Source organism: Mesoplodon bidens, assembly GCF_964165515.1.
Source record: "Mesoplodon bidens genome assembly, contig: HAP1_SCAFFOLD_465, whole genome shotgun sequence".
Lineage (NCBI taxonomy): Eukaryota > Metazoa > Chordata > Mammalia > Artiodactyla > Ziphiidae > Mesoplodon > Mesoplodon bidens.
Genome location: NW_027672464.1, coordinates 156,456 through 180,929, shown reverse-complemented (window position 1 = coordinate 180,929; position 24,474 = coordinate 156,456). Strand labels below are relative to the sequence as shown.

Genomic DNA, 24,474 nt, shown 5'->3' with positions numbered 1-24,474 from the left:
AAAGGAAAAAGACATCCCTCAAAAGGGGCGAAAATAGTTGCAAACGAATCAATGGACAAAGGTTTAATCTCCAATATATATAAACAGCTCATGCAGCTTAATATTAAAAAAACAAACAACCCAATACAAAAATGGGCAGATCTAAAAAGACGTTTCTTCAAAGAAGACACAGAGATGGACAAGACGCACATGAAAAGCTGTTCAACAGCACTAATTATTAGAGAAATGCAAATCAAAACTACAATGAGGTATCACCTCACACCTGTTAGAATCGGCATCATCAAAAAATCTACAAACAACAAATTCTGGGGAGGGTGTGGACAAAAGGAGACCTCTTCCACTATTGGTGGGAATGTAAATTGATACACACACTATGGAGAACACTATGGAGTTTCCTTAAAAAAAACTAGAAATAGAATTACCATCTGATCCAGCAATCCCACTTCAGCTCATATACCCAAAGAAAACCATAAATCAGAAAGGCACATTCACCACAATGTTCATTGCAACACTATTTACAAAGGCCAGGTAATGGAAGCAACCTAAATGCCCACACACAGATGAATGGATAAAGATGGGGTACATATATAAAATGGAATATTACTCAGCCATAAACAGGAATGAAACCGGGTCATTTGTAGACACAGCGATGGATCTAGAGACTGTCATACAGAATGAAGTAAGTCAGAAAGAGGAAAACAAATAATGTATATTAATGCATATATGTGGAACCTACGAAATTTTACAGAGGAAGTGGTTTGCAGGGAAGAAATAGAGACACAGATGTAGAGAACAAACGTATGGACACCAACTGTGGAAAGCCATGGGGTGGTGGTGGTGGGATGACTTGGGAGATTGGGATTGACCTGCATACATGTATAGGCATAAAATACACAACTAATAATAACCAGCTGTATAAAAAAGTAAATAAAATTAAATTTCAAAATTTTAAAAAATAAAATTTAAAAATAATACAGAAAAAATTTCTTCCCTTCACACAGATGTATTTATAGGAAAGTATTATTTCCATGCTTATATCTATAAATACATAAAAGAGGAATAAAAGAAACGTGAACCATAAAAGAAGAAAAACCTGAACCCACCAGTTAAACAGAGGAAAATCCTATCAGGGCCCTTGTTCCAACGGTAAACAATATTGAAATTGGTCAGAGGTGGGGAATCATCTCCCATACAGCCATCAACACACACCCCACACAAGGAGCGTACTCATTGCAAAGCTGGGTGACCGAGCCGAGGCATCTCTGAATAAAGGTGAGCTGAGCCCCAGGTCAGCTGCTGCTGAACTGTTCCCACACTTCCCAGGTAACACACCTGAATATGTACATGGGCTTGAAAGACTAGAGGAAGGGCCATGGAGCCACACCAGCGACAGCACGCAGGCAAACTTGGTGCCTGCAGGCCAGCCAGGGTGGTCCTGGTCACGGGCGCTCTTCCAGAAGCTTTCCATTGTCCTGCCTGAGATACCCACCCTGTCCCGGCCCCCACTGCTTTTTTCCTTCCTCACCTCAGTCCGGAGAGAAATTCCAGCGGAAGTATGGGTGACACATCCTCCTCTTTACAGGAGGCAGCCTGGCATCTCCTGCAGAAAGGCCAGCAGAACCCCACTCACACCGGGCCACCAACAAAGCTGTGGCCCCTCACTCCCTCCCACCAGCACAGCCCCGAGACTGCTCACGGGGCAGAGAATATGGAGGCAGGCACAGCTTCAGGGGCTATTGCTGCATGGAGCGCTGTTTATATTGACCTCAACCAGGCACACCTTTGGAAGGCCGGCCGGCAGGATAAGGCTGCCCACGTCATCTAATCCACAACCCGCAGGGAATCACATTGTTGAAAAGGGACCTCGCTAAGTCAGAATAGAAGGCAAGGAAAAAAAGGACACAATGCCTTTTGCAGCACCGTAGATGAGTCTAGAGGTAATCACGTGACATGTAGTAAGTCAGAAAGTGAAAGACACATATCATATCATATCACTTATAGGTGTTACCTAAAAATGGATACCAGGGCAGATATGTCCACCGAGAAGGGCAATTAGAGATTCATTAAACAAACTTATGGTTCACCAATGGAAAGGTGTGAGCATTGGTTTCATTATGATATTGGGGTTAACAGACTTATACAAACACAGGTGACATATATAATCACCAAAGACCTACGGAATACCAAGAGAAGACTACTCAACATTCTGTCATAGCGTACATGGGAAAAGGATCCCAGGAAAAACCGACATCTGTATATGTGTAAAAGAACCACATCGTCCACACCTACAACAAGCCAAACGTTTTAATCAAACTTGCTGTAATAAAAAATAAAAATTAAATTAAAAACACGAACAAGAAGTAGGGAGACAAACTTGAGGGGCTTTCTCCTGGCACATTCCATTCTAAATTCCAATCTAGAACACCACTTCCATTGAGGCTCTGTTGCCCTACTAACCAGAATTGGTAAGGGAGAACGGCTGCCACATTGTGGCCGTTTCACACAACAGCATCTTTAATCCCAGCACTAATGGTCAGTTGATATTCAAAATCATTGCAGGCCGGTAAATGACACCTGCCCTGAAAACAAATCCTGGGGTCACATATCGACCAAAAAATTCAAAGGACGACCATATTTCAAAACGACCGTTTCAAAAGCCATATTTTACGCACATTAGTATTCTTCTTCTTTTTGTTTCTTTACTTTTTTGTTAAAAAAATGGGAATGGAAAAAGGCATCGCTCAGAATGGGCGAAAATCGTTGAAAACGAATCAATGGACAAAGGTTTAATCTCCAATATATAAACAGCTCATGCAGCTTAATATTAAAAAAAACAAAAAACCCAATACAAAAATGGGCAGTAGATCTAAAGAGACGTTTCTTCAAAGACGACACAGAGATGGCCAAGACGCACATGAAAAGCTGCTGAAGAGCACTAATTATTTGAGAAATGCAAATCCAAACTACAATGAGGTATCACCTCACACCTGTTAGAATCGGCATCATCAGAAAATCTACAAACAACAAATTCTGGGGAGGGTGTGGACAAAAGGATCCCTCTTCCACTATTGGTGGGAATGTAAATTGATACAGTCACTATGGAGAACACTATGGAGTTTCCTTAAAAAAACTATAAATAGAATTACCATCTGATACTGCACTCCCACTTCTGGGAATAGACCGAGAGAAAACCATAAATCAAAAATGCACATTCACCACAATGTTCATTGCAGCACTATTTACAAAGGCCAGGTAATGGAAGCAACCTAAATGCCCTCACACAGATGAATGGATAAAGATGTGGTACATGTATAACATGGAATATTACTCAACCATAAAAAGGAATGAAACTGGGTCATTTGTAGAGACATCGATGGATCTAGAGACTCTCATACAGAATGAATTAGGTCAGAAAGAGGAAAACAAATATTGTATATTAATGCATATATGTGGAACCTAAAAAATGGTACAGATGAACTGGTTTGCAGGGAAGAAATAGAGACACAGAGGTAGAGAACAAACGTATGGACACCAAGTGTGGGCAGCCATGGGGTGGTGGTGGTGGGATGAGTTGGGAGTTTGAGATTGACCTGTATACATGTATATGCATAAAATACATAACTAATAATAACCTGCTGTATATAAAAGTAAATAAAATTAAATTTCAAAATCTTAAAAAATAAAATTTAAATATAAAACAGAAAAAAGTTCTTCCCTTCTCACAGATGTATTTATAGGAAAGTATTATTTCCATGCTTATATCTATAAATACATAAAAGAGGAATAAAATCTAACTTGAACCATAAACGAAAAAAAAACCTGAACCCACCAGTTATACAGAGGAAAACCCTATCAGGGCACTTGCTCCAGCGGTAAACAATTCTTAAATTGGTCAGAGGTGGGGAATCATCTCCCATACAGCCAGCAACCCACACCCCATGCAAGGAGCATCCTCATTGCAAAGCTGGGGGACCGTGCCGGGGCATCTCTGAATAAAGGTGAGCTGAGCCCCAGGCCAGCTGCTGCTGAACTGTTCCCACCCTTCCCAGGTCAAACACCTGAATATGTACAAAGGCTTGAAAGACTAGAGGAAGGGCCGTGGAGCCACACCAGCGACAGCACGCAGGCCAACTTGGTGACTGCAGGCCAGCCAGGGTGATCCTGGCCCCGGGCGCTCTTCCGGAAGCTTTCCATTGTCCTGCCTGAGATACCCCATTTGACCCGGCCCCCACTGCTTTTTTCCTTCCTCACCTCTGTCCGGAGAGAAATTCCAGCGGAAGTTATGGGTGACACATCCTCTTCCTTACAGGTGGCAGCCTGGCAACTCCTGCAGAAAGGCCAGCAGAACCCCACTCACACAGGGCCACCAACAAAGCTGTGGCCCCTCACTCCCTCCCACCAGCACAGCCCCGAGACTGCTGACGGGGCAGAGAATATGGAGTCAGGCACAGCTTCAGGGGCTATTGCTGCCTGGAGCGCTGTTTATATTGACCTCAACCAGGCAGACCTGTGGAGGGCCGGCCGGCAGGGTAAGGCTGCCCAGGTCAGCTAATCCACAACCCTCAGGGAATCACATTGTTGAAAATGGACCTCGCTAAGGCAGAATAGAAGCCAAGGAAAATAAGGACACAATGCCATTTGCAGCACTGTAGATGAGTCTAGAGGTAATCACGTGACTTGTAGTAAGTCAGAAAGTGAAAGACACATATCATTTCATATCACTTATAGGTGTTACCTAAAATAGAAACCAGGGCAGTCATTTCCACTGAGAAGTGCAATCATAGATTCATTAAACAAACTTATGGTTCACCAATGGAAAGGTGTGAGGATTGGTTTCATTACGATATCGGGGTTAACAGACATATACAAACAGAGGTGACATATATAATCACCAAAGACCTACGGAATACCAAGAGAAGACTACTCAACATTCTGTCATAACGTACATGGGAAAAGGATCCCAGGAAGAACAGACATCTGTATATGTGTAAAAGAACCACATCTTCCACACCTACAACAAGCCAAACATTGTAATCAAACTTGCTATAATAAAAAAAAAATTAAATTAAAAATACGAACAAGAAGTAGGGAGTCAAACTTGAGGGGCTTTCTCCTAGCACATTCCATTCTAAATTCCAATCTAGAACACGACTTCCATTGAGGCTCTGTTGCCCTAGTAACCAGATGTGTTAAGGGAGAACTGCTGCCACCTAGTGGCCCTTTCACACAACAGCAGCTTTAATCCCAGTGCTAATGGTCAGTTGATATTCAAAATCATTGCAGGCCTGTAAATGACACCTGCCCTGAAAACAAATCCTGGGGCCACATATCGACCAAAAAATTTAAAGGACGTCCATATTTCAAAACGACCGTTTCAAAAGGCATATTTTATGCACATTAGTGTTCTGCTTCTTTTTCTTTCTTTCTTTTTTGGTTAAAAACACGGGAATGGAAAAAGGCATCTCTCTGAAGGGGCGAAAATAGTTGCAAACGAATCAATGGACAAAGGTTTAATCTCATATATATATAAACAGCTCATGCAGCTTAATATTAAAAAAACAAACAACCCAATACAAACATGGGCAGAATATCTAAAGAGACGTTTCTTCAAAGAAGACACAGAGATGGCTAAGACGCACATGAAAAGCTGCTCAAGAGCACTAATTATTAGAGAAATGCAAATCAAAACTACAATGAGGTATCACCTCACACCTGTTAGAATCGGCATCATCAGAAAATCTACAGACAACAAATTCTGGGGAGGGTGTGGACAAAAGGAGCCCTCTTCCACTATTGTTGGGAATGTAAATTGATACAGTCACTATGGAGAACAGTATGGAGTTTCCTTAAAAAACCTACAAATAGAAACCTTGACTTTCCTTAACCCTAACCATAGCCTGGAACGGAAACCTACCACCAACCGTGCACCTTATCTACGCGGTACACTAATCCTAATCCGTACGCTGGCACTAACCGGTGAGTCAACATGTACCCTGACACTAACACGTTTCCGTACCCTCAGCTGTGCCCCAAACCTTGCCGTTGCCTATCCTTAACCTTAGCCCGGAACAGACACCTACCATCAGCCCTACACCTTACCCTAAGCCGTACCCTAATCCTAATCCATACGTCAACACGTACCCTGACCCTAACACGTTTCCGTACCCTCACCTCTGCCATAAACCTTGCCGTTCCCTTACCTTAACCCTAGCCCGGAATGGAAAACTACCACCAACACTACACCTTACCTTACGCCATACCCTAATCCTAATTCGTATGCTGACACTAACCTGTGCATCAACACGTACCCTGACCCTAACACGTTTCGTACCCTCACCTGTGCCCTAAACTTCGCCAGTCCCTAAACATAACCCTAGACTGGAACGGAAACCTACCACCAACCCTACACCTTACTCTATGCGGTACCCTAATCCTCATGCGTACGCTCACACTAACCCGTGAGTCAACACGTACCCTGAACCTAACACATTTGCGTACCATCACCTGTGCCCTATACCTTGCAATTCGCTATCCCTAACCCTACACCGGAATGTCAACCTACCGCCATCCGTACACCTTACTCTACGCCATACCCTAATCCTAATGCGTACGATGACACTATTCCATGCATCAACATGCACCATGAACCTAACACGTTTCTGTACCCTCACCTGTGCCCTAAGCCTTGCCGTTCACTAACCCTAACCCTAGCCCTGAACTGAAACCCACCACCAGCCCTACACCATACCCTATGCCGTACCCTACTCCTTGCCTGTATGCTGGCACTGACCCGTGCGTCAGCACGTAGCCTGCCTCTCCCAAGTTTCCGTACCCTCACCTGTGCCCTTAGCCTTGCCGTTCCCTAACCCTAACCCTAGCCAGGAACGGAAACCCACCACCAGCCCTACACCTTACCGTACGCCATACCCTACTCCTGGCCCATACGCTGGCACTGACCCATGCGTCAGCAGGTAGCCTAACCGTCCCACGTTTCCGTACCCTCACCTGTGCCCTAAAACTTGACGTTCCCTAACCCTAAACAAACCCCGGAATGGACACCCACCACCAGTCTTACACCTTACCCTACGCCGTACCCTACTCCTGGTCCACACCCTGGCACTGACCCGTGCTTCAGCATGTAGCCTGACCCTCCCAAGTTTCCGTACCCTCACCTGTGCCCTAAGCCTTGCCGTTCCTTAACCCTAACCCTACACTTTACCCTACGCCATACCCTATTCCTGGGCCGTACACTGGAACTGACCCTTGTGTAAGCATGTAGCCTGCCACTCCCATGTTTCCATACCCTCACCTGTGCCCTAAGCCTTGCCGATCCCTAACCCTAACCTTACCCTGGAACAGAAACCCACCACCAGACCTACACCTTACCCTAGGCCGTGCCATAATTCTGGCGCATACGCTGGCACTGACCCGTGTGTCAGCACGTAGCGTGCCTCTCCCTCGTTTCCGTACCCTTACCTGTGCCCTAAGCCTTGCCGTACCCTAACCCTAACCCGGAACAGAAACCCACCAACAGCCATACACCTTACCCTACTCCGTACCCTAATCGTGGCCCGTACACTGGCACTGAACCGTGCGTCAGCACATAGCCTGACACTCCCACGTTTCTGTTCCCTCAGCTGTGCCCTAAGCCTTGCCGTTCCCTAACCCTAACCCTAGCGCGGAATGGAAACCCACAACCAGCCCTACACCATACTTTACTCTTGACCCGTACGCTGGCACTGACACGTTTGTCAGCACGTAGCCTGCCTCTCCCACGTGTACCAATGCTCACCTGTTCCCTAAACCTTGCCGTTCCCTAACCCTAACCCTAGCCCGGAACGGAAAACCACCACCAGCCCTACACGTTACCATATGCTGTACCCTACTCCTGGCCCTTACGCTGGCACTGACACGTGCGTCAGCACCCAGCCTGACCATCCAACGACACTCCCAATACAGAAATGGGCAGAAGATCTCAAGAGACGTTTCTTCAAAGAAGACACAGAGATGGCCAAGACGCACATGAGAAGCTGCTCATGAGCAATAATTATTAGAGAATTGCAAATCAAAACTACAATGAGGTATCACCTCACACCTGTTAGAATCGGCATCATCAGAAAATCTACAAACAACAAATTCTGGGGAGGGTGTGGACAAAAGGAGCCCTCTTCCACTATTGGTGGGAATGTAAATTGATAGAGTCACTATGGAGAACACTATGGAGTTTCCTTAAAAAATCTAGAAATAGAATTACCATCTGATCCAGCAATTCCACTTCTGGGCATATACCCAAAGAAAACCATAAATCAAAAAGGCACATTCACCACAATGTTCATTGCAGCACTATTTACAGTAGCCAGGTAATGGAAGCAACCTAAATGCCCAAAGACACATGAATGGATAAAGATGAGGTACATATATAAAATGGAATATTACTCGGCCATATAAATGAATGAATCTGGGTCATTTGTAGAGACATCGATGGATCTAGAGACTGTCATACAGAATGAAGTAAGTCAGAAAGGGGAAAACAAATATTGTATATTAATGCATATATGTGGAACCTAAAAAATGGTACAGATGAACTGGTTTGCAGGGAAGAAATAGAGACACAGAGGTAGAGAAAAAACGTATGGACACCAAGTGTGGGAAGCCATGGGGTGGTGGTGGTGGGATGAGTTGGGAGATTGAGATTGACCTGTATACATGTATATGCATAAAACACGTAACTAATAATAACCAGCTGTATAAAAAAGTAAATAAAATTAAATTTCAAAATTATAAAAAATAAAATTTAAAAATAAAACAGAAAAAAGTTCTTCCCTTCACACAGATGTATTTATAGGAATGAATTATTTCCATGCTTATATCTATAAATACATAAAAGAGGAATAAAAGCTAATTTGAACCATAAACGAAGAAAAACCTGAACCGACCAGTTATACAGAGAAAAACACTATCAGGGCACTTGCTCCAACGGTAAACAATATTGAAATTGTCAGAGGTGGGGAATCATCTCCCATACAGCCAGCAACCCACACCCCACACAAGGAGCTTCCTCATTGCAAAGCGGGGGGACCGAGCCGAGGCATCTCTGAACAAAGGTGAGTTGAGCCCCAGGCCAGCTGTTGCTGAACTGTTCCCACCCTTCCCAGGTAAAGCACCTGAATATGTACAAGGGCTTGAAAGACTAGAGGAAGGGCCGTGGAGCCACACCAGCGACAGCACGCAGGCCAACTTGGTGCCTGCAGGCCAGCCAGGGTGGTCCTGGCCCCGGGCGCTCTTCCGGAAGCTTTCCATTGTACTGCCTGAGATAGCCCACTTGTCCCGGCCCCCACTGCTTTTTTCCTTCCTCACCTCTGTCCGGAGAGATATTCCAGCGGAAGGTATGGGTGACACATCCTCAGCCTTACAGGAGGCAGCCTGGCAACTCCTTCAGAAAGGGCAGCAGAACCCCACTCACAACGGGCCACCAACAAAGCTGTGGCCCCTCACTCCCTCCCACCAGCACAGCCCCGAGACTGCTCACTGGGCAGAGAATATGGAGGCAGGCACAGCTTCAGGGGCTATTGCTGCATGGAGCACTGTTTATATTGACCTCAACCAGGCACACCTGGGGAGGGCCGGCCGGCAGGATAAGGCTGCCCACGTCAGCTAATCCACAACCCGCAGGAAAGCACATTGTTGAAAAGGGACCTCGCTAAGTCAGAATAGAAGGCAAGGAAATAAAGGACACAATGCCTTTTGCAGCACCGTAGATGACTCTAGAGGTAATCACGTGACATGTAGTAAGAAATAAAGTGAAAGACACATATCATATCATATCACTTATAGGTGTTACCTAAAAATGGATACCAGGGCAGATATTTCCACCGAGAAGGGCAATCAGAGATTCATAAAACAAACTTATGGTTCACCAATGGAAAGTTGTGAGGATTGGTTTCATTACGATATGGGGGTTAACAGACTTATACAAACACAGGTGACATATATAATCACCAAAGACCTACGGAATACCAAAAGACTACTCAACATTCTGTCATAAGGTACATGGGAAAAGGATCCCAGGAAAAACCGACATCTGTATATGTGTAAAAGAACCACATCTTCCACACCTACAACAAGCCAAACATTGTAATCAAACTTGCTGTAATAAAAAATAAAAATTAAATTAAAAACACGAACAAGAAGTAGGGAGACAAACTTGAGGGGTTTTCTCCTGGCACATTCCATTCTAAATTCCAATCTAGAACACGACTTCCATTGAGGCTCTGTTGCCCTAGTAACCAGAATTGGTAAGGGGGAACTGCTGCCACCTTGTGGCCGTTTCACACAACAGCAGCTTTAATCCCAGCGCTAATGGTCAGTTGATATTCAAAATCATTGCAGGCCTGTAAATGACACCTGCCCTGAAAACAAATTCTGGGGTCACATATCGACCAAAAAATTCAAAGGACGTCCATATTTCAAAACGACCGTTTCAAAAGGCATATTTTACGCACATTAGTTTTCTACTTCTTTTTCTTTTTTTCTTTTTTGGTTAAAAAAACGGGAAAGGAAAAAGACATCCCTCAAAAGGGGCGAAAATAGTTGCAAACGAATCAATGGACAAAGGTTTAATCTCCAATATATATAAACAGCTCATGCAGCTTAATATTAAAAAAACAAACAACCCAATACAAAAATGGGCACATCTAAAGAGACGTTTCTTCAAAGAAGACACAGAGATGGACAAGACGCACATGAAAAGCTGTTCAACAGCACTAATTATTAGAGAAATGCAAATCAAAACTACAATGAGGTATCACCTCACACCTGTTAGAATCGGCATCATCAAAAAATCTACAAACAACAAATTCTGGGGAGGGTGTGGACAAAAGGAGACCTCTTCCACTATTGGTGGGAATGTAAATTGATACACACACTATGGAGAACACTATGGAGTTTCCTTAAAAAAAACTAGAAATAGAATTACCATCTGATCCAGCAATCCCACTTCAGCTCATATACCCAAAGAAAACCATAAATCAGAAAGGCACATTCACCACAATGTTCATTGCAGCACTATTTACAAAGGCCAGGTAATGGAAGCAACCTAAATGCCCACACACAGATGAATGGATAAAGATGTGCTACATGTATAAAATGGAATATTACTCAGCCATAAACAGGAATGAAACCGGGTCATTTGTAGAGACAGCGATGGATCTAGAGACTGTCATACAGAGTGAAGTAAGTCAGAAAGAGGAAAACAAATAATGTATATTAATGCATATATGTGGAACCTACGAAATTTTACAGAGGTACTGGTTTGCAGGAAAGAAATAGAGACACAGATGTAGAGAACAAACGTATGGACACCAACTGTGGAAAGCCATGGGGTGGTGGTGGTGGGCTGACTTGGGAGATTGGGATTGACCTGCATACATGTATATGCATAAAATACATAACTAATAATAACCAGCTGTATAAAAAAGTAAATAAAATTAAATTTCAAAATTTTAAAAAATAAAAATTAACAATAATACAGAAAAAAGTTCTTCCCTTCACACAGATGTATTTATAGGAAAGTATTATTTCCATGCTTATATCTATAAATACATAAAAGAGGAATAAAAGCTAACGTGAACCATAAAAGAAGAAAAACCTGAACCCACCAGTTATACAGAGGAAAATCCTATCAGGGCCCTTGTTCCAATGGTAAACAATATTGAAATTGGTCAGAGGTGGGGAATCATCTCCCATACAGCCATCAACACACACCCCACACAAGGAGCGTCCTCATTGCAAAGCTGGGTGACCGAGCCGAGGCATCTCTGAATAAAGGTGAGCTGAGCCCCAGGTCAGCTGCTGCTGAACTGTTCCCACCCTTCCCAGGTAAAACACCTGAATATGTACATGGGCTTGAAAGACTAGAGGAAGGGCCATGGAGCCACACCAGCAACAGCACGCAGGCCAACTTGGTGCCTGCAGGCCAGCCAGGGTGGTCCTGGCCACGGGCGCTCTTCCAGAAGCTTTCCATTGTCCTGCCTGCGATACCCACCCAGTCCCGGCCCCCACTGCTTTTTTCCTTCCTCACCTCAGTCCGGAGAGAAATTCCAGCGGAAGTATGGGTGACACATCCTCCTCTTTACAGGAGGCAGCCTGGCATCTCCTGCAGAAAGGCCAGCAGAACCCCACTCACACCGGGCCACCAACAAAGCTGTGGCCCCTCACTCCCTCCCACCAGCACAGCCCCGAGACTGCGCACGGGGCAGAGAATATGGAGGCAGGCACAGCTTCAGGGGCTATTGCTGCATGGAGCGCTGTTTATATTGACCTCAACCAGGCACACCTTTGGAAGGCCGGCCGGCAGGATAAGCCTGCCCACGTCATCTAATCCACAACCCGCAGGGAATCACATTGTTGAAAAGGGACCTCGCTAAGTCAGAATAGAAGGCAAGGAAAAAAAGGACACAATGCCTTTTGCAGCACCGTAGATGAGTCTAGAGGTAATCACGTGACATGTAGTAAGTCAGAAAGTGAAAGACACATATCATATCATATCACTTATAGGTGATACCTAAAAATGGATACCAGGGCAGATATGTCCACCGAGAAGGGCAATTAGAGATTCATTAAACAAACTTATGGTTCACCAATGGAAAGGTGTGAGCATTGGTTTCATTATGATATTGGGGTTAACAGACTTATACAAACACAGGTGACATATATAATCACCAAAGACCTACGGAATACCAAGAGAAGACTACTCAACATTCTGTCATGACGTACATGGGAGAAGGATCCCAGGAAAAACCGACATCTGTATATGTGTAAAAGAACCACATCTTCCACACCTACAACAAGCCAAACATTTTAATCAAACTTGCTATAATAAAAAATAAAAATTAAATTAAAAACACGAACAAGAAGTAGGGAGACAAACTTGAGGGGGTTCTCCTGGCACATTCCATTCTAAATTCCAATCTAGAACACGACTTCCATTGAGGCTCTGTTGACCTACTAACCAGAATTTGTAAGGGAGAACGGCTGCCACATTGTGGCCGTTTCACACAACAGCAGCTTTAATCCCAGCACTAATGGTCAGTTGATATTCAAAATCATTGCAGGCCAGTAAATGACACCTGCCCTGAAAACAAATCCTGGGGTCACATATCGACCAAAAAATTCAAAGGACGTCCATATTTCAAAACGACCGTTTCAAAAGCCATATTTTACGCACTTTAGTGTTCTTCTTCTTTTTGTTTCTTTACTTTTTTGTTAAAAAAACGGGAATGGAAAAAGGCATCCCTCAGAATGGGCGAAAATCGTTGAAAACGAATCAATGGACAAAGGTTTAATCTCCAATATATAAACAGCTCATGCAGCTTAATATTAAAAAAAACAAAAAACCCAATACAAAAATGGGCAGTAGATCTAAAGAGACGTTTCTTCAAAGACGACACAGAGATGGCCAAGACGCACATGAAAAGCTGCTGAAGAGCACTAATTATTTGAGAAATGCAAATCGAAACTACAATGAGGTATCACCTCACACCTGTTAGAATCGGCATCATCAGAAAATCTGCAAACAACAAATTCTGGGGAGGGTGTGGACAAAAGGATCCCTCTTCCACTATTGGTGGGAATGTAAATTGATAGAGTCACTATGGAGAACACTATTGAGTTTCCTTAAAAAAACTAGAAATAGAATTACCATCTGATCCTGCACTCCCACTTCTGGGAATAGACCGAGAGAAAACCATAAATCAAAAATGCACATTCACCACAATGTTCATTGCAGCACTATTTACAAAGGCCAGGTAATGGAAGCAACCTAAATGCCCTCACACAGATGAATGGATAAAGATGTGGTACATGTATAACATGGAATATTACTCAACCATAAAAAGGAATGAAACTGGGTCATTTGTAGAGACATCGATGGATCTAGAGACTGTCATACAGAATGAATTAGGTCAGAAAGAGGAAAACAAATATTGTATATTAATGCATATATGTTGAACCTAAAAAATGGTACAGATGAACTGGTTTGCAGGGAAGAAATAGAGACACAGAGGTAGAGAACAAACATATGGACACCAAGTGTGGGAAGCCATGGGGTGGTGGTGGTGGGATGAGTTGGGAGTTTGAGATTGACCTGTATACATGTATATGCATAAAATACATAACTAATATTAACCTGCTGTATATAAAGTAAATAAAATTAAATTTCAAAATCTTAAAAAATAAAATTTAAATATAAAACAGAAAAAAGTTCTTCCCTTCACACAGATGTATTTATAGGAATGAATTATTTCCATGCTTATATCTATAAATATATAAAAGAGGAATAAAATCTAACTTGAACCATAAAAGGAAAAAAACCTGAACCCACCAGTTATACAGAGGAAAACCCTATCAGGGCACTTGCTCCAGCGGCAAACAATTCTGAAATTGGTCAGAGGTGGGGAATCATCCCCATACAGCCAGCAACCCACACCCCACGCAAGGAGCATCCTCATTGCAAAGCTGGGGGACCGAGCCGAGGCATCTCTAAAAAAAGGTGAGCTGAGCCGCAGGCCAGCTGTTGCTGAACTGTTCCCACCCTTCCCAGGTAAAACAACTGAATATGTACAAGGGCTTGAAAGACTAGAGGAAGGGCCGTGGAGCCACAACAGCGACAGCACGCAGGCCAACTTGGTGCCTGCAGGCCAGCCAGGGTGGTCCTGGCCCCGGGCGCTCTTCCGGAAGCTTTCCATTGTCCTGCCTGAGATACCCCACCTGTCCCGGCCCCCACTGCTTTTTTCCTTCCTCACCTCTGTCCGGAGAGAAATTCCAGCGGGAGGTATGGGTGACACATCCTCTTCTTTACAGGTGGCAGCCTGGCAACTCCTGCAGAAAGGCCAGCAGAACCCCACTCACACCGGGCCACCAACAAAGCTGTGGCCCCTCACTCCCTCCCACCAGCACAGCCCCGAGACTGCTGACGGGGCAGGGAATATGGAGTCAGGAACAGCTTCAGGGGCTATTGCTGCCTGGAGCGCTGTTTATATTGACCTCAACCAGGCACACCTGGGGAGGGCCGGGCGGCAGGGTAAGGCTGCCCAGGTGAGCTAATCCACAACACTCAGGGAATCACGTTGTTGAAAATGGACCTCGCTAAGGCAGAAGAGAAGCCAAGGAAAATAAGGACACAATGCTATTTGCAGCACCGTAGATGAGTCTAGAGGTAATCACGTGACTTGTAGTAAGTGAGAAAGTGAAAGACACATATCATATCATATCACTTATAGGTGTTACCTAAAAATGGATAACAGGGCATATATTTCCACCGAGAAGGGCAATCAGAGATTCATTAAACAAACTTATGGTTCACCAATGGAAAGATGTGAGGATTGGTTTCATTATGATATCGGGGTTAACAGACTTATACAAACACAGGTGACATATATAATCACCAAAGACCTACGGAATACCAAAAGACTACTCAACATTCTGTCATAACGTACATGGGAAAAGGATCCCAGGAAAAACAGACATCTGTATATGTGTAAAAGAACCACATCTTCCACACCTACAACAAGCCAAACACTGTAATCAAACTTGCTGTAATAAAAAATAAAAAATTAAATTAAAAACACGAACAAGAAGTAGGGAGACAAACTTGAGGGGCTTTCTCCTGTCACATTCCATTCTAAATTCCAATCTAGAACACGACTTCCATTGAGGCTCTGTTGCCCTAGTAACCAGAATTGGTAAGGGAGAACTGCTGCCACCTTGTGGCCGTTTCACACAACAGCAGCTTTAATCCCAGCACTCATGGTCAGTTGATATTCAAAATCATTGCAGGCCTGTAAATGACACCTGCCCTGAAAACAAATCCTGGGGTCACATATCGACCAAAAAATTTAAAGGACGTCCATATTTCAAAACGACCATTTCAAAAGGCATATTTTATGCACATTAGTGTTCTGCTTCTTTTTCTTTCTTTCTTTTTTGGTTAAAAACACGGGAATGGAAAAAGGCATCCCTCAGAAGGGGCGAAAATAGTTGCAAACGAATCAATGGACAAAGGTTTAATCTCCAATATATATAAACAGCTCATGCAGCTTATTAAAAAAACAAACAACCCAATACAAAAATGGGCAGAATATCTAAAGAGACGTTTCTTCAAAGAAGACACAGAGATGGCCAAGACGCACATGAAAAGCTGCTCAAGAGCACTAATTATTAGAGAAATGCAAATCAAAACTACAATGAGGTATCACCTCACACCTGTTAGAATCGGCATCATCAGAAAATCTACAAACAAATTCTGGGGAGGATGTGGACAAAGGAGCCCTCTTCCACTATGGTGGGAATGTAAATTGATACAGTCACTATGGAGAACAGTATGGAGTTTCCTTAAAAGAACTAGAAATAGAAACCTTGACTTTCCCTAACCCTAACCATAGCCCGGAACGGAATCCTACCACCAACCCTACACCTTATCTATGCCGTACACTAATCCTAATCCGTACGCTGGCACTAACCAGTGAGTCAACACGTACCCTGACCCTAACACGTTTCCATACCCTCAGCTGGGCCCTAAAACTTGTCGTTGCCAATCCTTAACCTTAGCCCGGAACGGAAACCTACCTTCAGTCCTACACCTTACCCTAAGCTGTACCCTAATCCTAATTCATACATCAACACGTACCCTGACCCTAACACGTTTCCGTACCCTCACCTCTGCCATAAACCTTGCCGTTCCCTAACCCTAACCCTAGCCCGGAACGGAAACCTACCACCAACCCTACACCTTACATTACGCCGTACCCTAATCCTAATTCGTATGCTGACACTAACCTGTGCATCAACACATACCCTGACCCTAACACGTTTCGTACCCTCACCTGTGCCCTAAACTTGGCCGGTCCCTAAACATAACCCTAGACTGGAACGGAAACGTACCACCAACCCTACAACTTACTCGATGCGGTACCCTAATCCTCATGCGTATGCTGACACTAACCCGTGAGTCAACACGTACCCTGAACCTAACACATTTCTGTACCATCACCTGTGCCCAAAACCTTGCAATTCGCTAACCCTAACCCTACAACGGAATGGAAACCTACCGCCCTCCGTACACCTTACCCTATGCCGTACCCTAATCCTAATGCGTATGATGACACTATTCCATGTATCAACATGTATCATGACCCTAACACGTTTCTGTACCGTCACCTGTACCCTAAACCTTGCCGTACCCTAACACTGACCCTAGCCCAGAATGGAAAACTACCACAAACCGTACAGCATACCCTACAAGGTACCCTAATCCTAATCCGTACACTGACACTAACCCGTGCGTCAACACGTACACTGAACCTAACACTTTTCCGTTCCCTCACCTGTGCCCTAAACCGTGCCGTTCACTAACCCTAACCCTAGCCCTGAACTGAAACCCACCACCAGCCCTACACCATACCCTATGCCGTACCCTACTCCTTGCCTGTATGCTGGCACTGATCCGTGCGTCAGCACGTAGCCTGCCTCTCCCAAGTTTCCGTACCCTCACCTGTGCCCTTAGCCTTGCCGTTCCCTAACCCTAACCCTAGCCCAGAACGGAAACCCACCACCAGCCCTACACCTTACCCTACGCCGTACCCTACTCCTGGCCCTTACGCTGGCACTGACCCATGCGTCAGTAGGTAGCCTGACTGTCCCACGTTTCCGTACCCTCACCTGTGCCCTAAAACGACGTTCCCTAACCCTAATCAAACCCCGGAATGGACACCCACCACCAGTCTTACACCTTACCCTACGCCGTACCCTACTCCTGGTCCACACCCTGGCACTGACCCGTGCTTCAGCATGTAGCCTGACCCTCCCACGTTTCCGTACCCTCACCTGTGCCCTAAGACTTGCCGTTCCCTAACCCTAACCCTACACTTTACCCTACGCCATACCCTATTCCTGGGCCGTACGCTGGCACTGACACTTGCGTCAGCACGTAGCCTGACCCTCCCACGTTTCTGTACCCTCACCTGTGCCCTAAGCCTTGCCATTCCCTAACCCTAACCCTAGCCGGAAACGGAAACCCACCACCAGCCCTACACCTTACCCTACGCCGTACCCTACTCCTGGGCCGTACACTGGAACTGACCCTTGTGTAAGCACGTAGCCTGCCACTCCCATGTTTCCATACCCTCACCTGTGCCCTAAGCCTTGCCGATCCCTAACCCTAACCCTACCCTGGAACAGAAACCCACCACCAGCCCTACACCTTACCCTACGCCGTACCCTAATTCTGGCGCGTACGCTGGCACTGACCCGTGTGTCAGCACGTAGCGTGCCTCTCCCTCGTTTCCGTACCCTTACCTGTGCCCTAAGCCTTGCCGTTCCCTAACCCTAACCCGGAACAGAAACCCACCAACAGCCCTAGAGCTTACCCTACTCCGTACACTAATCCTGGCCCGTACACTGGCACTGAACCGTGCGTCAGCACATAGCCTGACCCTCCCACGTTTCTGTACCCTCAGCTGTGCCCTAAGCCTTGCCGTTCCCTAACCCTAACCCTAGCCTGGAATGGAAACCCACAACCAGCCCTACACCATACTTTACTCCTGACCCGTACGCTGGCACTGACACGTTTGTCAGCACGTAGCCTGCCTCTCCCACGTGTCCCTATGCTCACCTGTTCCCTAAACCTTGCCGTTCCTTAACCCTAACCCTAGCCCGGAACGGAAACCCACCACCAGCCCTACACGTTACCCTATGCAGTAACCTACTCCTGGCCCTTACGCTGGCACTGACACGTGCGTCAGCACACAGCCTGACCATCCCACGATCCTCCCAATACAGAAATGTGCAGAAGATATCAAGAGACGTTTCTTCAAAGAAGACACAGAGATGGCCAAGGCGAACATGAGAAGCTGCTCAAGAGCACTAATTATTAGAGAAATGCAAATCAAAACTACAATGAGGTATCACCTCACACCTGTTAGAATCGGCATCATCAGAAAATCTACAAACAACAAATTCTGGGGAGGGTGTGGACAAAAGGAGCCCTCTTCCACTACTGGTGGGAATGTAAATTGATAGAGTCACTATGGAGAACACTATGGAGTTTCCTTTAAAAATCTAGAAATAGAATTACCATCTGATCCAGAAATTCCACTTCTGGGCATATACCCAAAGAAAACCATAAATCAAAAAGGCACATTCACCACAATGTTCATTGCAGCACTGTTTACAATAGCCAGGTAATGGAAGCAACCTAAACGCCCAAAGACAGATGAATGGATAAAGATGGGGTACATATATAAAATGGAATATTACTCGGCCATAAAGAGGAATGAATCTGGGTCATTTGTAGAGACATCGATGGATCTAGAGACAGTCATACAGAATGAAGTAAGTCAGAAAGGGGAAAACAAATATTGTATATTAATGCATATATGTGGAACCTAAAAAATGGTAGAGATGAACTGGTTTGCAGGGAAGAAATAGAGACACAGAGGTAGAGAACAAACGTATGGACACCAAGTGTGGGAAGCCATGGGGTGGTGGTGGTGGGATGAGTTGGGAGATTGAGATTGACCTGTATACATGTATATGCATAAAACACATAACTAATAATAACCAGCTGTATAAAAAAGTAAATAAAATTAAATTTTAAAATTATAAAAAATAAAATTTAAAAATAAAACAGAAAAAAGTTCTTCCCTTCACACAGATGTATTTATAGGAATGAATTATTTCCATGCTTATATCTATAAATACATAAAAGAGGAATAAAATCTAACTTGAACCATAAACGAAGAAAAACTTGAACCGACCAGTTATACAGAGAAAAACACTATCAGGGCACTTGCTCCAACGGTAAACAATATTGAAATTGTTCAGAGGTGGGGAATCATCTCCCGTACAGCCAGCAACCCACACCCCACACAAGGAGCTTCCTCATTGCAAAGCGGGGGGACCGAGACGAGGCATCTCTGAATAAAGGTGAGCTGAGCCCCAGGCCAGATGTTGCTGAACTGTTCCCACCCTTCCCAGGTAAAACACCTGAATATGTACATGGGCTTGAAAGACTAGAGGAAGGGCCGTGGAGCCACAACAACGACAGCACGCAGGCCAACCTGGTGACTGCAGGCCAGCCAGGGTGGTCCTGGCCCCGGGCACTCTTCCGGAAGCTTTCCATTGTCCTGCCTGAGATACCCCACCTGTCCCGGCCCCCACTGCTTTTTTCCTTCCTCACCTCTGTCCGGAGAGAAATTCCAGCGGAAGGTATGGGTGACACATCCTCTTCTTTACAGGTGGCAGCTTGGCAACTCCTGCAGAAAGGCCAGCAGAACTCCACTCACACCGGGCCACCAACAAAGTTGTGGCCCCTCACTCCGTCCCACCAGCACAGCCCCGAGACTGCTCACGGGGCAAAGAATATGGAGGCAGGCACAGCTTCAGGGGCTATTGCTGCCTGGAGCGCTGTTTATATTGACCTCAACCAGGCACACCTGGGGAGGGCCGGCCGGCAGTATAAGGCTGCCCACGTCAGCTAATCCACAACCCTCAGGGAATCACAGTGTTGAAAATGGACCTCGCTAAAGCAGAATAGAAGCCAAGGAAAATAAGGACACAATGCCATTTGCAGCACCGTAGATGAGCCTAGAGGTTATCACATGACTTGTAGTAAGTCAGAAAGTGAAAGACACATATCGTATCATATCACTTATAGGTGTTACCTAAAAATGGATACCAGGGCAGATATTTCCACGGAGAAGGGCAATCACAGATTCATTAAACAAACTTATGGTTCACCAATGGAAAGGTGTGAGGATGGGTTTCATTACGAAATTGGGGTTAACAGACATATACAAACACAGGTGACATATATAATCACCTAAGACCTACGGAATACAAAGAGAGGACTACTCAACATTCTGTCATAACGTACATGGGCAAAGGATCCCAGGAAGAACAGACATCTGTATATGTGTAAAAGAACCACATCTTCCACACCTACAACAAGCCAAGCATTGTAATCAAACTTGCTGTAATAAAAAATAAAAAATTAAATTAAAAACACGAACAAGAAATAGTGAGACAAACTTCAGGGGCTTTCTCCTGGCACATTCCATTCTAAATTCCAATCTAGAACAGGACTTCCATTGAGGCTCTGTTGCACTAATAACCAGATTTGAAAGAGAGAACTGCTGCCACCTTGTGGCCGTTTCACACAACAGCAGCTTTAATCCCAGCGCTAAAGGTCAGTTGATATTCAAAATCATTGCAGGCCTGTAAATGACACCTGCCCTGAAAACAAATCCTGGTGTCACATATCGACCAAAAAATTCAAAGGACGTCCATATTTCAAAACGACCGTTTCAAAAGCCATATTTAACGCACATTAGTGTTCTGCTTCTTTGTCTTTCTTTCTTTTTTGGTTAAAAAAACGGGCATGGAAAAAGGCATCCCTGAGAAAGGGCGAAAATCTTTGCAAGCGAATCAATGGACAAAGGTTTACTCTCCAATATATATAAACAGCTCATGCGGCTTAATATTTAAAAAAACAAACAACCCAATACAAAAATGGGCAGAAGATCTAAAGAGACGTTTCTTCAAAGAAGACACAGTGATGGCCAAGACGCACATGATAAGCTGCTCAAGAGCACTAATTATTAGAGAAATGCAAATCAAAACTACAATGAGGTATCACCTCACACCTGTTAGAATCGGCATCATCAGAAAATCTACAAACAACAAATTCTGGGGAAGGTGGGGACAAAAGGATCCCTCTTCCACTATTGGTGGGAATGTAAATTGATACAGTCACTATGGATAACACTATGGACTTTCCTTAAAAAAACAAGAAATAGAATTACCATCTGATCCAGCAATCCCACTTCTGGGCATATACCCAGAGAAAACCATAAATCAAAAAGGCACATTCACCACAATGTTCATTGCAGCACTATTTACAATAGCCAGGTAATGGAAGCAAACTAAATGCCCAAAGACAGATGAATGGATAAAGATGTGGAATATGTATAAAGTGGAATATTACTCAGCCATAAAAAGGAATGAAACTGGGTCATTTGTAGAGACATCGATGGATCTAGAGACTGTCATACAGAATGAAGTAAGTCAGAAAGAGGACAAATATTGTATATTAATGCATATATGTGGAACCTGAAAACTGGCACAGATGAACTGGTTTGCAGGGAAGAAATAGAGACAGAGTTAGAGAACAAACGTATGGACACCAAGTGTGGGAAGCCATGGTGTGGTGGTGGTGGGATGAGTTGGGAGATTGGGATTGACCTGCATACATCTATATGCATAAAATACATAACTGATAATAACCTGCTGTATAAAAAAGTAAATAAAATTAAATTTCAAATTTTTCAAAAATAAAATTTAAAAATAATACAGAAAAAAGTTCTTCCCTTCACACAGATGTATTTATAGGAATGAATTATTTCAATGCTTATATCTATAAATACATAAAAGAGGAATAAAATCTAACTTGAACCATAAAAGAAAAAAAAACCTGAACCCACCAGTTATACAGAGGAAAACCCTATCAGGGCACTTGCTCCAGCGGTAAACAATTCTGAAATTGGTCAGAGGTGGGGAATCATCTCCCATACAGCCAGCAACCCACACCCCACACAAGGAGCGTCCTCATTGCAAAGCTGGGGGATCGTGCCGAGGCATCTCTGAATAATGGTGAGCTGAGCCACAGCACAGCTGCTGCTGAACTGTTCCCACCCTTCCCAGGTAAAACCCCTGAATATGTACAAGGGCTTGAAAGACTAGAGGAAGGGCCGTGGAGCCACACCAGCAACAGCACGCAGGCCAACTTGGTGCCTGCAGGCCAGCCAGGGTGGTCCTGCCCCCGGGCGCTCTTCCGGAAGCTTTCCATTGTCCTGCCTGAGATACCCCACCTGTCCCGGCCCCCACTGCTTTTTTCCTTCCTCGCCTCTGTCCGGAGAGAAATTCCAGCGGAAGGTATGTGTGACACATCCTCTTTTTACAGGTGGCAGCCTGGCAACTCCTGCAGAAAGGCCAGCAGAACTCCACTCACACCGGGCCACCACCAAAGCTGTGGCCCCTCACTCCCTCCCACCAGCACAGCCCCGAGACTGCTGACGGGGCAGAGAATATGGAGGCAGGCACAGCTTCAGGGGCTATTGCTGCCTGGAGCACTGTTTATATTGACCTCATCCAGGCACACCTGGGGAGGGCCGGCCGGCAGGATAAGGCTGCCCACGTCAGCTAATCCACAACCCTCAGGGAATCAAAGTGTTGAAAATGGACCTCGCTAAAGCAGTATAGAAGCCAAGGAAAAAAAGGACACAATGCCATTTGCAGCACCGTAGATGAGTCTAGAGGTTATCACGTGACTTGTAGTAAGTCAGAAAGTGAAAGACACATATCGTATCATATCACTTATAGGTGTTACCTAAAAATGGATACCAGGGCAGATATTTCCACGGAGAAGGGCAATCACAGATTCATTAAACAAACTTATGGTTCACCAATGGAATGGTGTGAGGATTGGTTTCATTACGATATTGGGGTTAACAGACATATACAAACACAGGTGACATATATAATCACCTAAGACCTACGGAATACAAAGAGAAGACTACTCAACATTCTGTCATAACGTACATGGGAAAAGGATCCCAGGAAGAACAGACATCTGTATATGTGTAAAAGAACCATATCTTCCACACCTCCAACAAGCCAAACATTGTAATCAAACTTGCTATAATAAAAAATAAAAAATTAAATTAAAAACACGAACAAGAAGTAGTGAGACAAACATGAGGGGCTTTCTCCAGGCACATTCCATTCTAAATTCCAATCTAGAACACGACTTCCATTGAGGCTCTGTTGCACTAATAACCAGGTTTGAAAGAGAGAACTGCTGCCACCTTGTGGCCGTTTCACACAACAGCAGCTTTAATCCCAGCGCTAAAGGTCAGTTGATATTCAAAATCATTGCAGGCCTGTAAATGACACCTGCCCTGAAAACAAATCCTGGGGTCACATATCGACCAAAAAATTCAAAGGACGTCCATATTTCAAAACGACCGTTTCAAAAGCCATATTTTACACACATTAGTGTTCTGCTTCTTTGTCTTTCTTTCTTTTTTGGTTAAAAGAACGGGAATGGAAAAAGGCATCCCTCAGAAAGGGCAAAAATCGTCGCAAACGAATCAATGGACAAAGGTTTACTCTCCAATATATATAAACAGCTCATGCGGCTTAATATTAAAAAAAACAAACAACCCAATACAAAAATGGGCAGAAGATCTAAAGAGACGTTTCTTCAAAGAAGACACAGAGATGGCCAAGACGCACATGAAAAGCTGCTCAAGAGCACTAATTATTAGAGAAATGCAAATCAAAACTACAATGAGGTATCACCTCACACCTGTTAGAATCGGCATCATCAGAAAATCTACAAACAACAAATTCTGGGGAGGG

General features: G+C 44.4%; 1 long non-coding RNA gene across 1 annotated transcript; it reads left to right on the top strand.

Moving 5' to 3' along the window:
- The first annotated feature begins 3,606 nt into the window (after window positions 1–3,606).
- On the top strand, window positions 3,607–22,524 carry LOC308610180. The gene is made up of 2 exons (XR_014014445.1): window positions 3,607–3,647; window positions 22,355–22,524. It is a non-coding gene; the product is annotated as an uncharacterized lncRNA (long non-coding RNA).
- The last annotated feature ends 1,950 nt before the right edge of the window (window positions 22,525–24,474 follow it).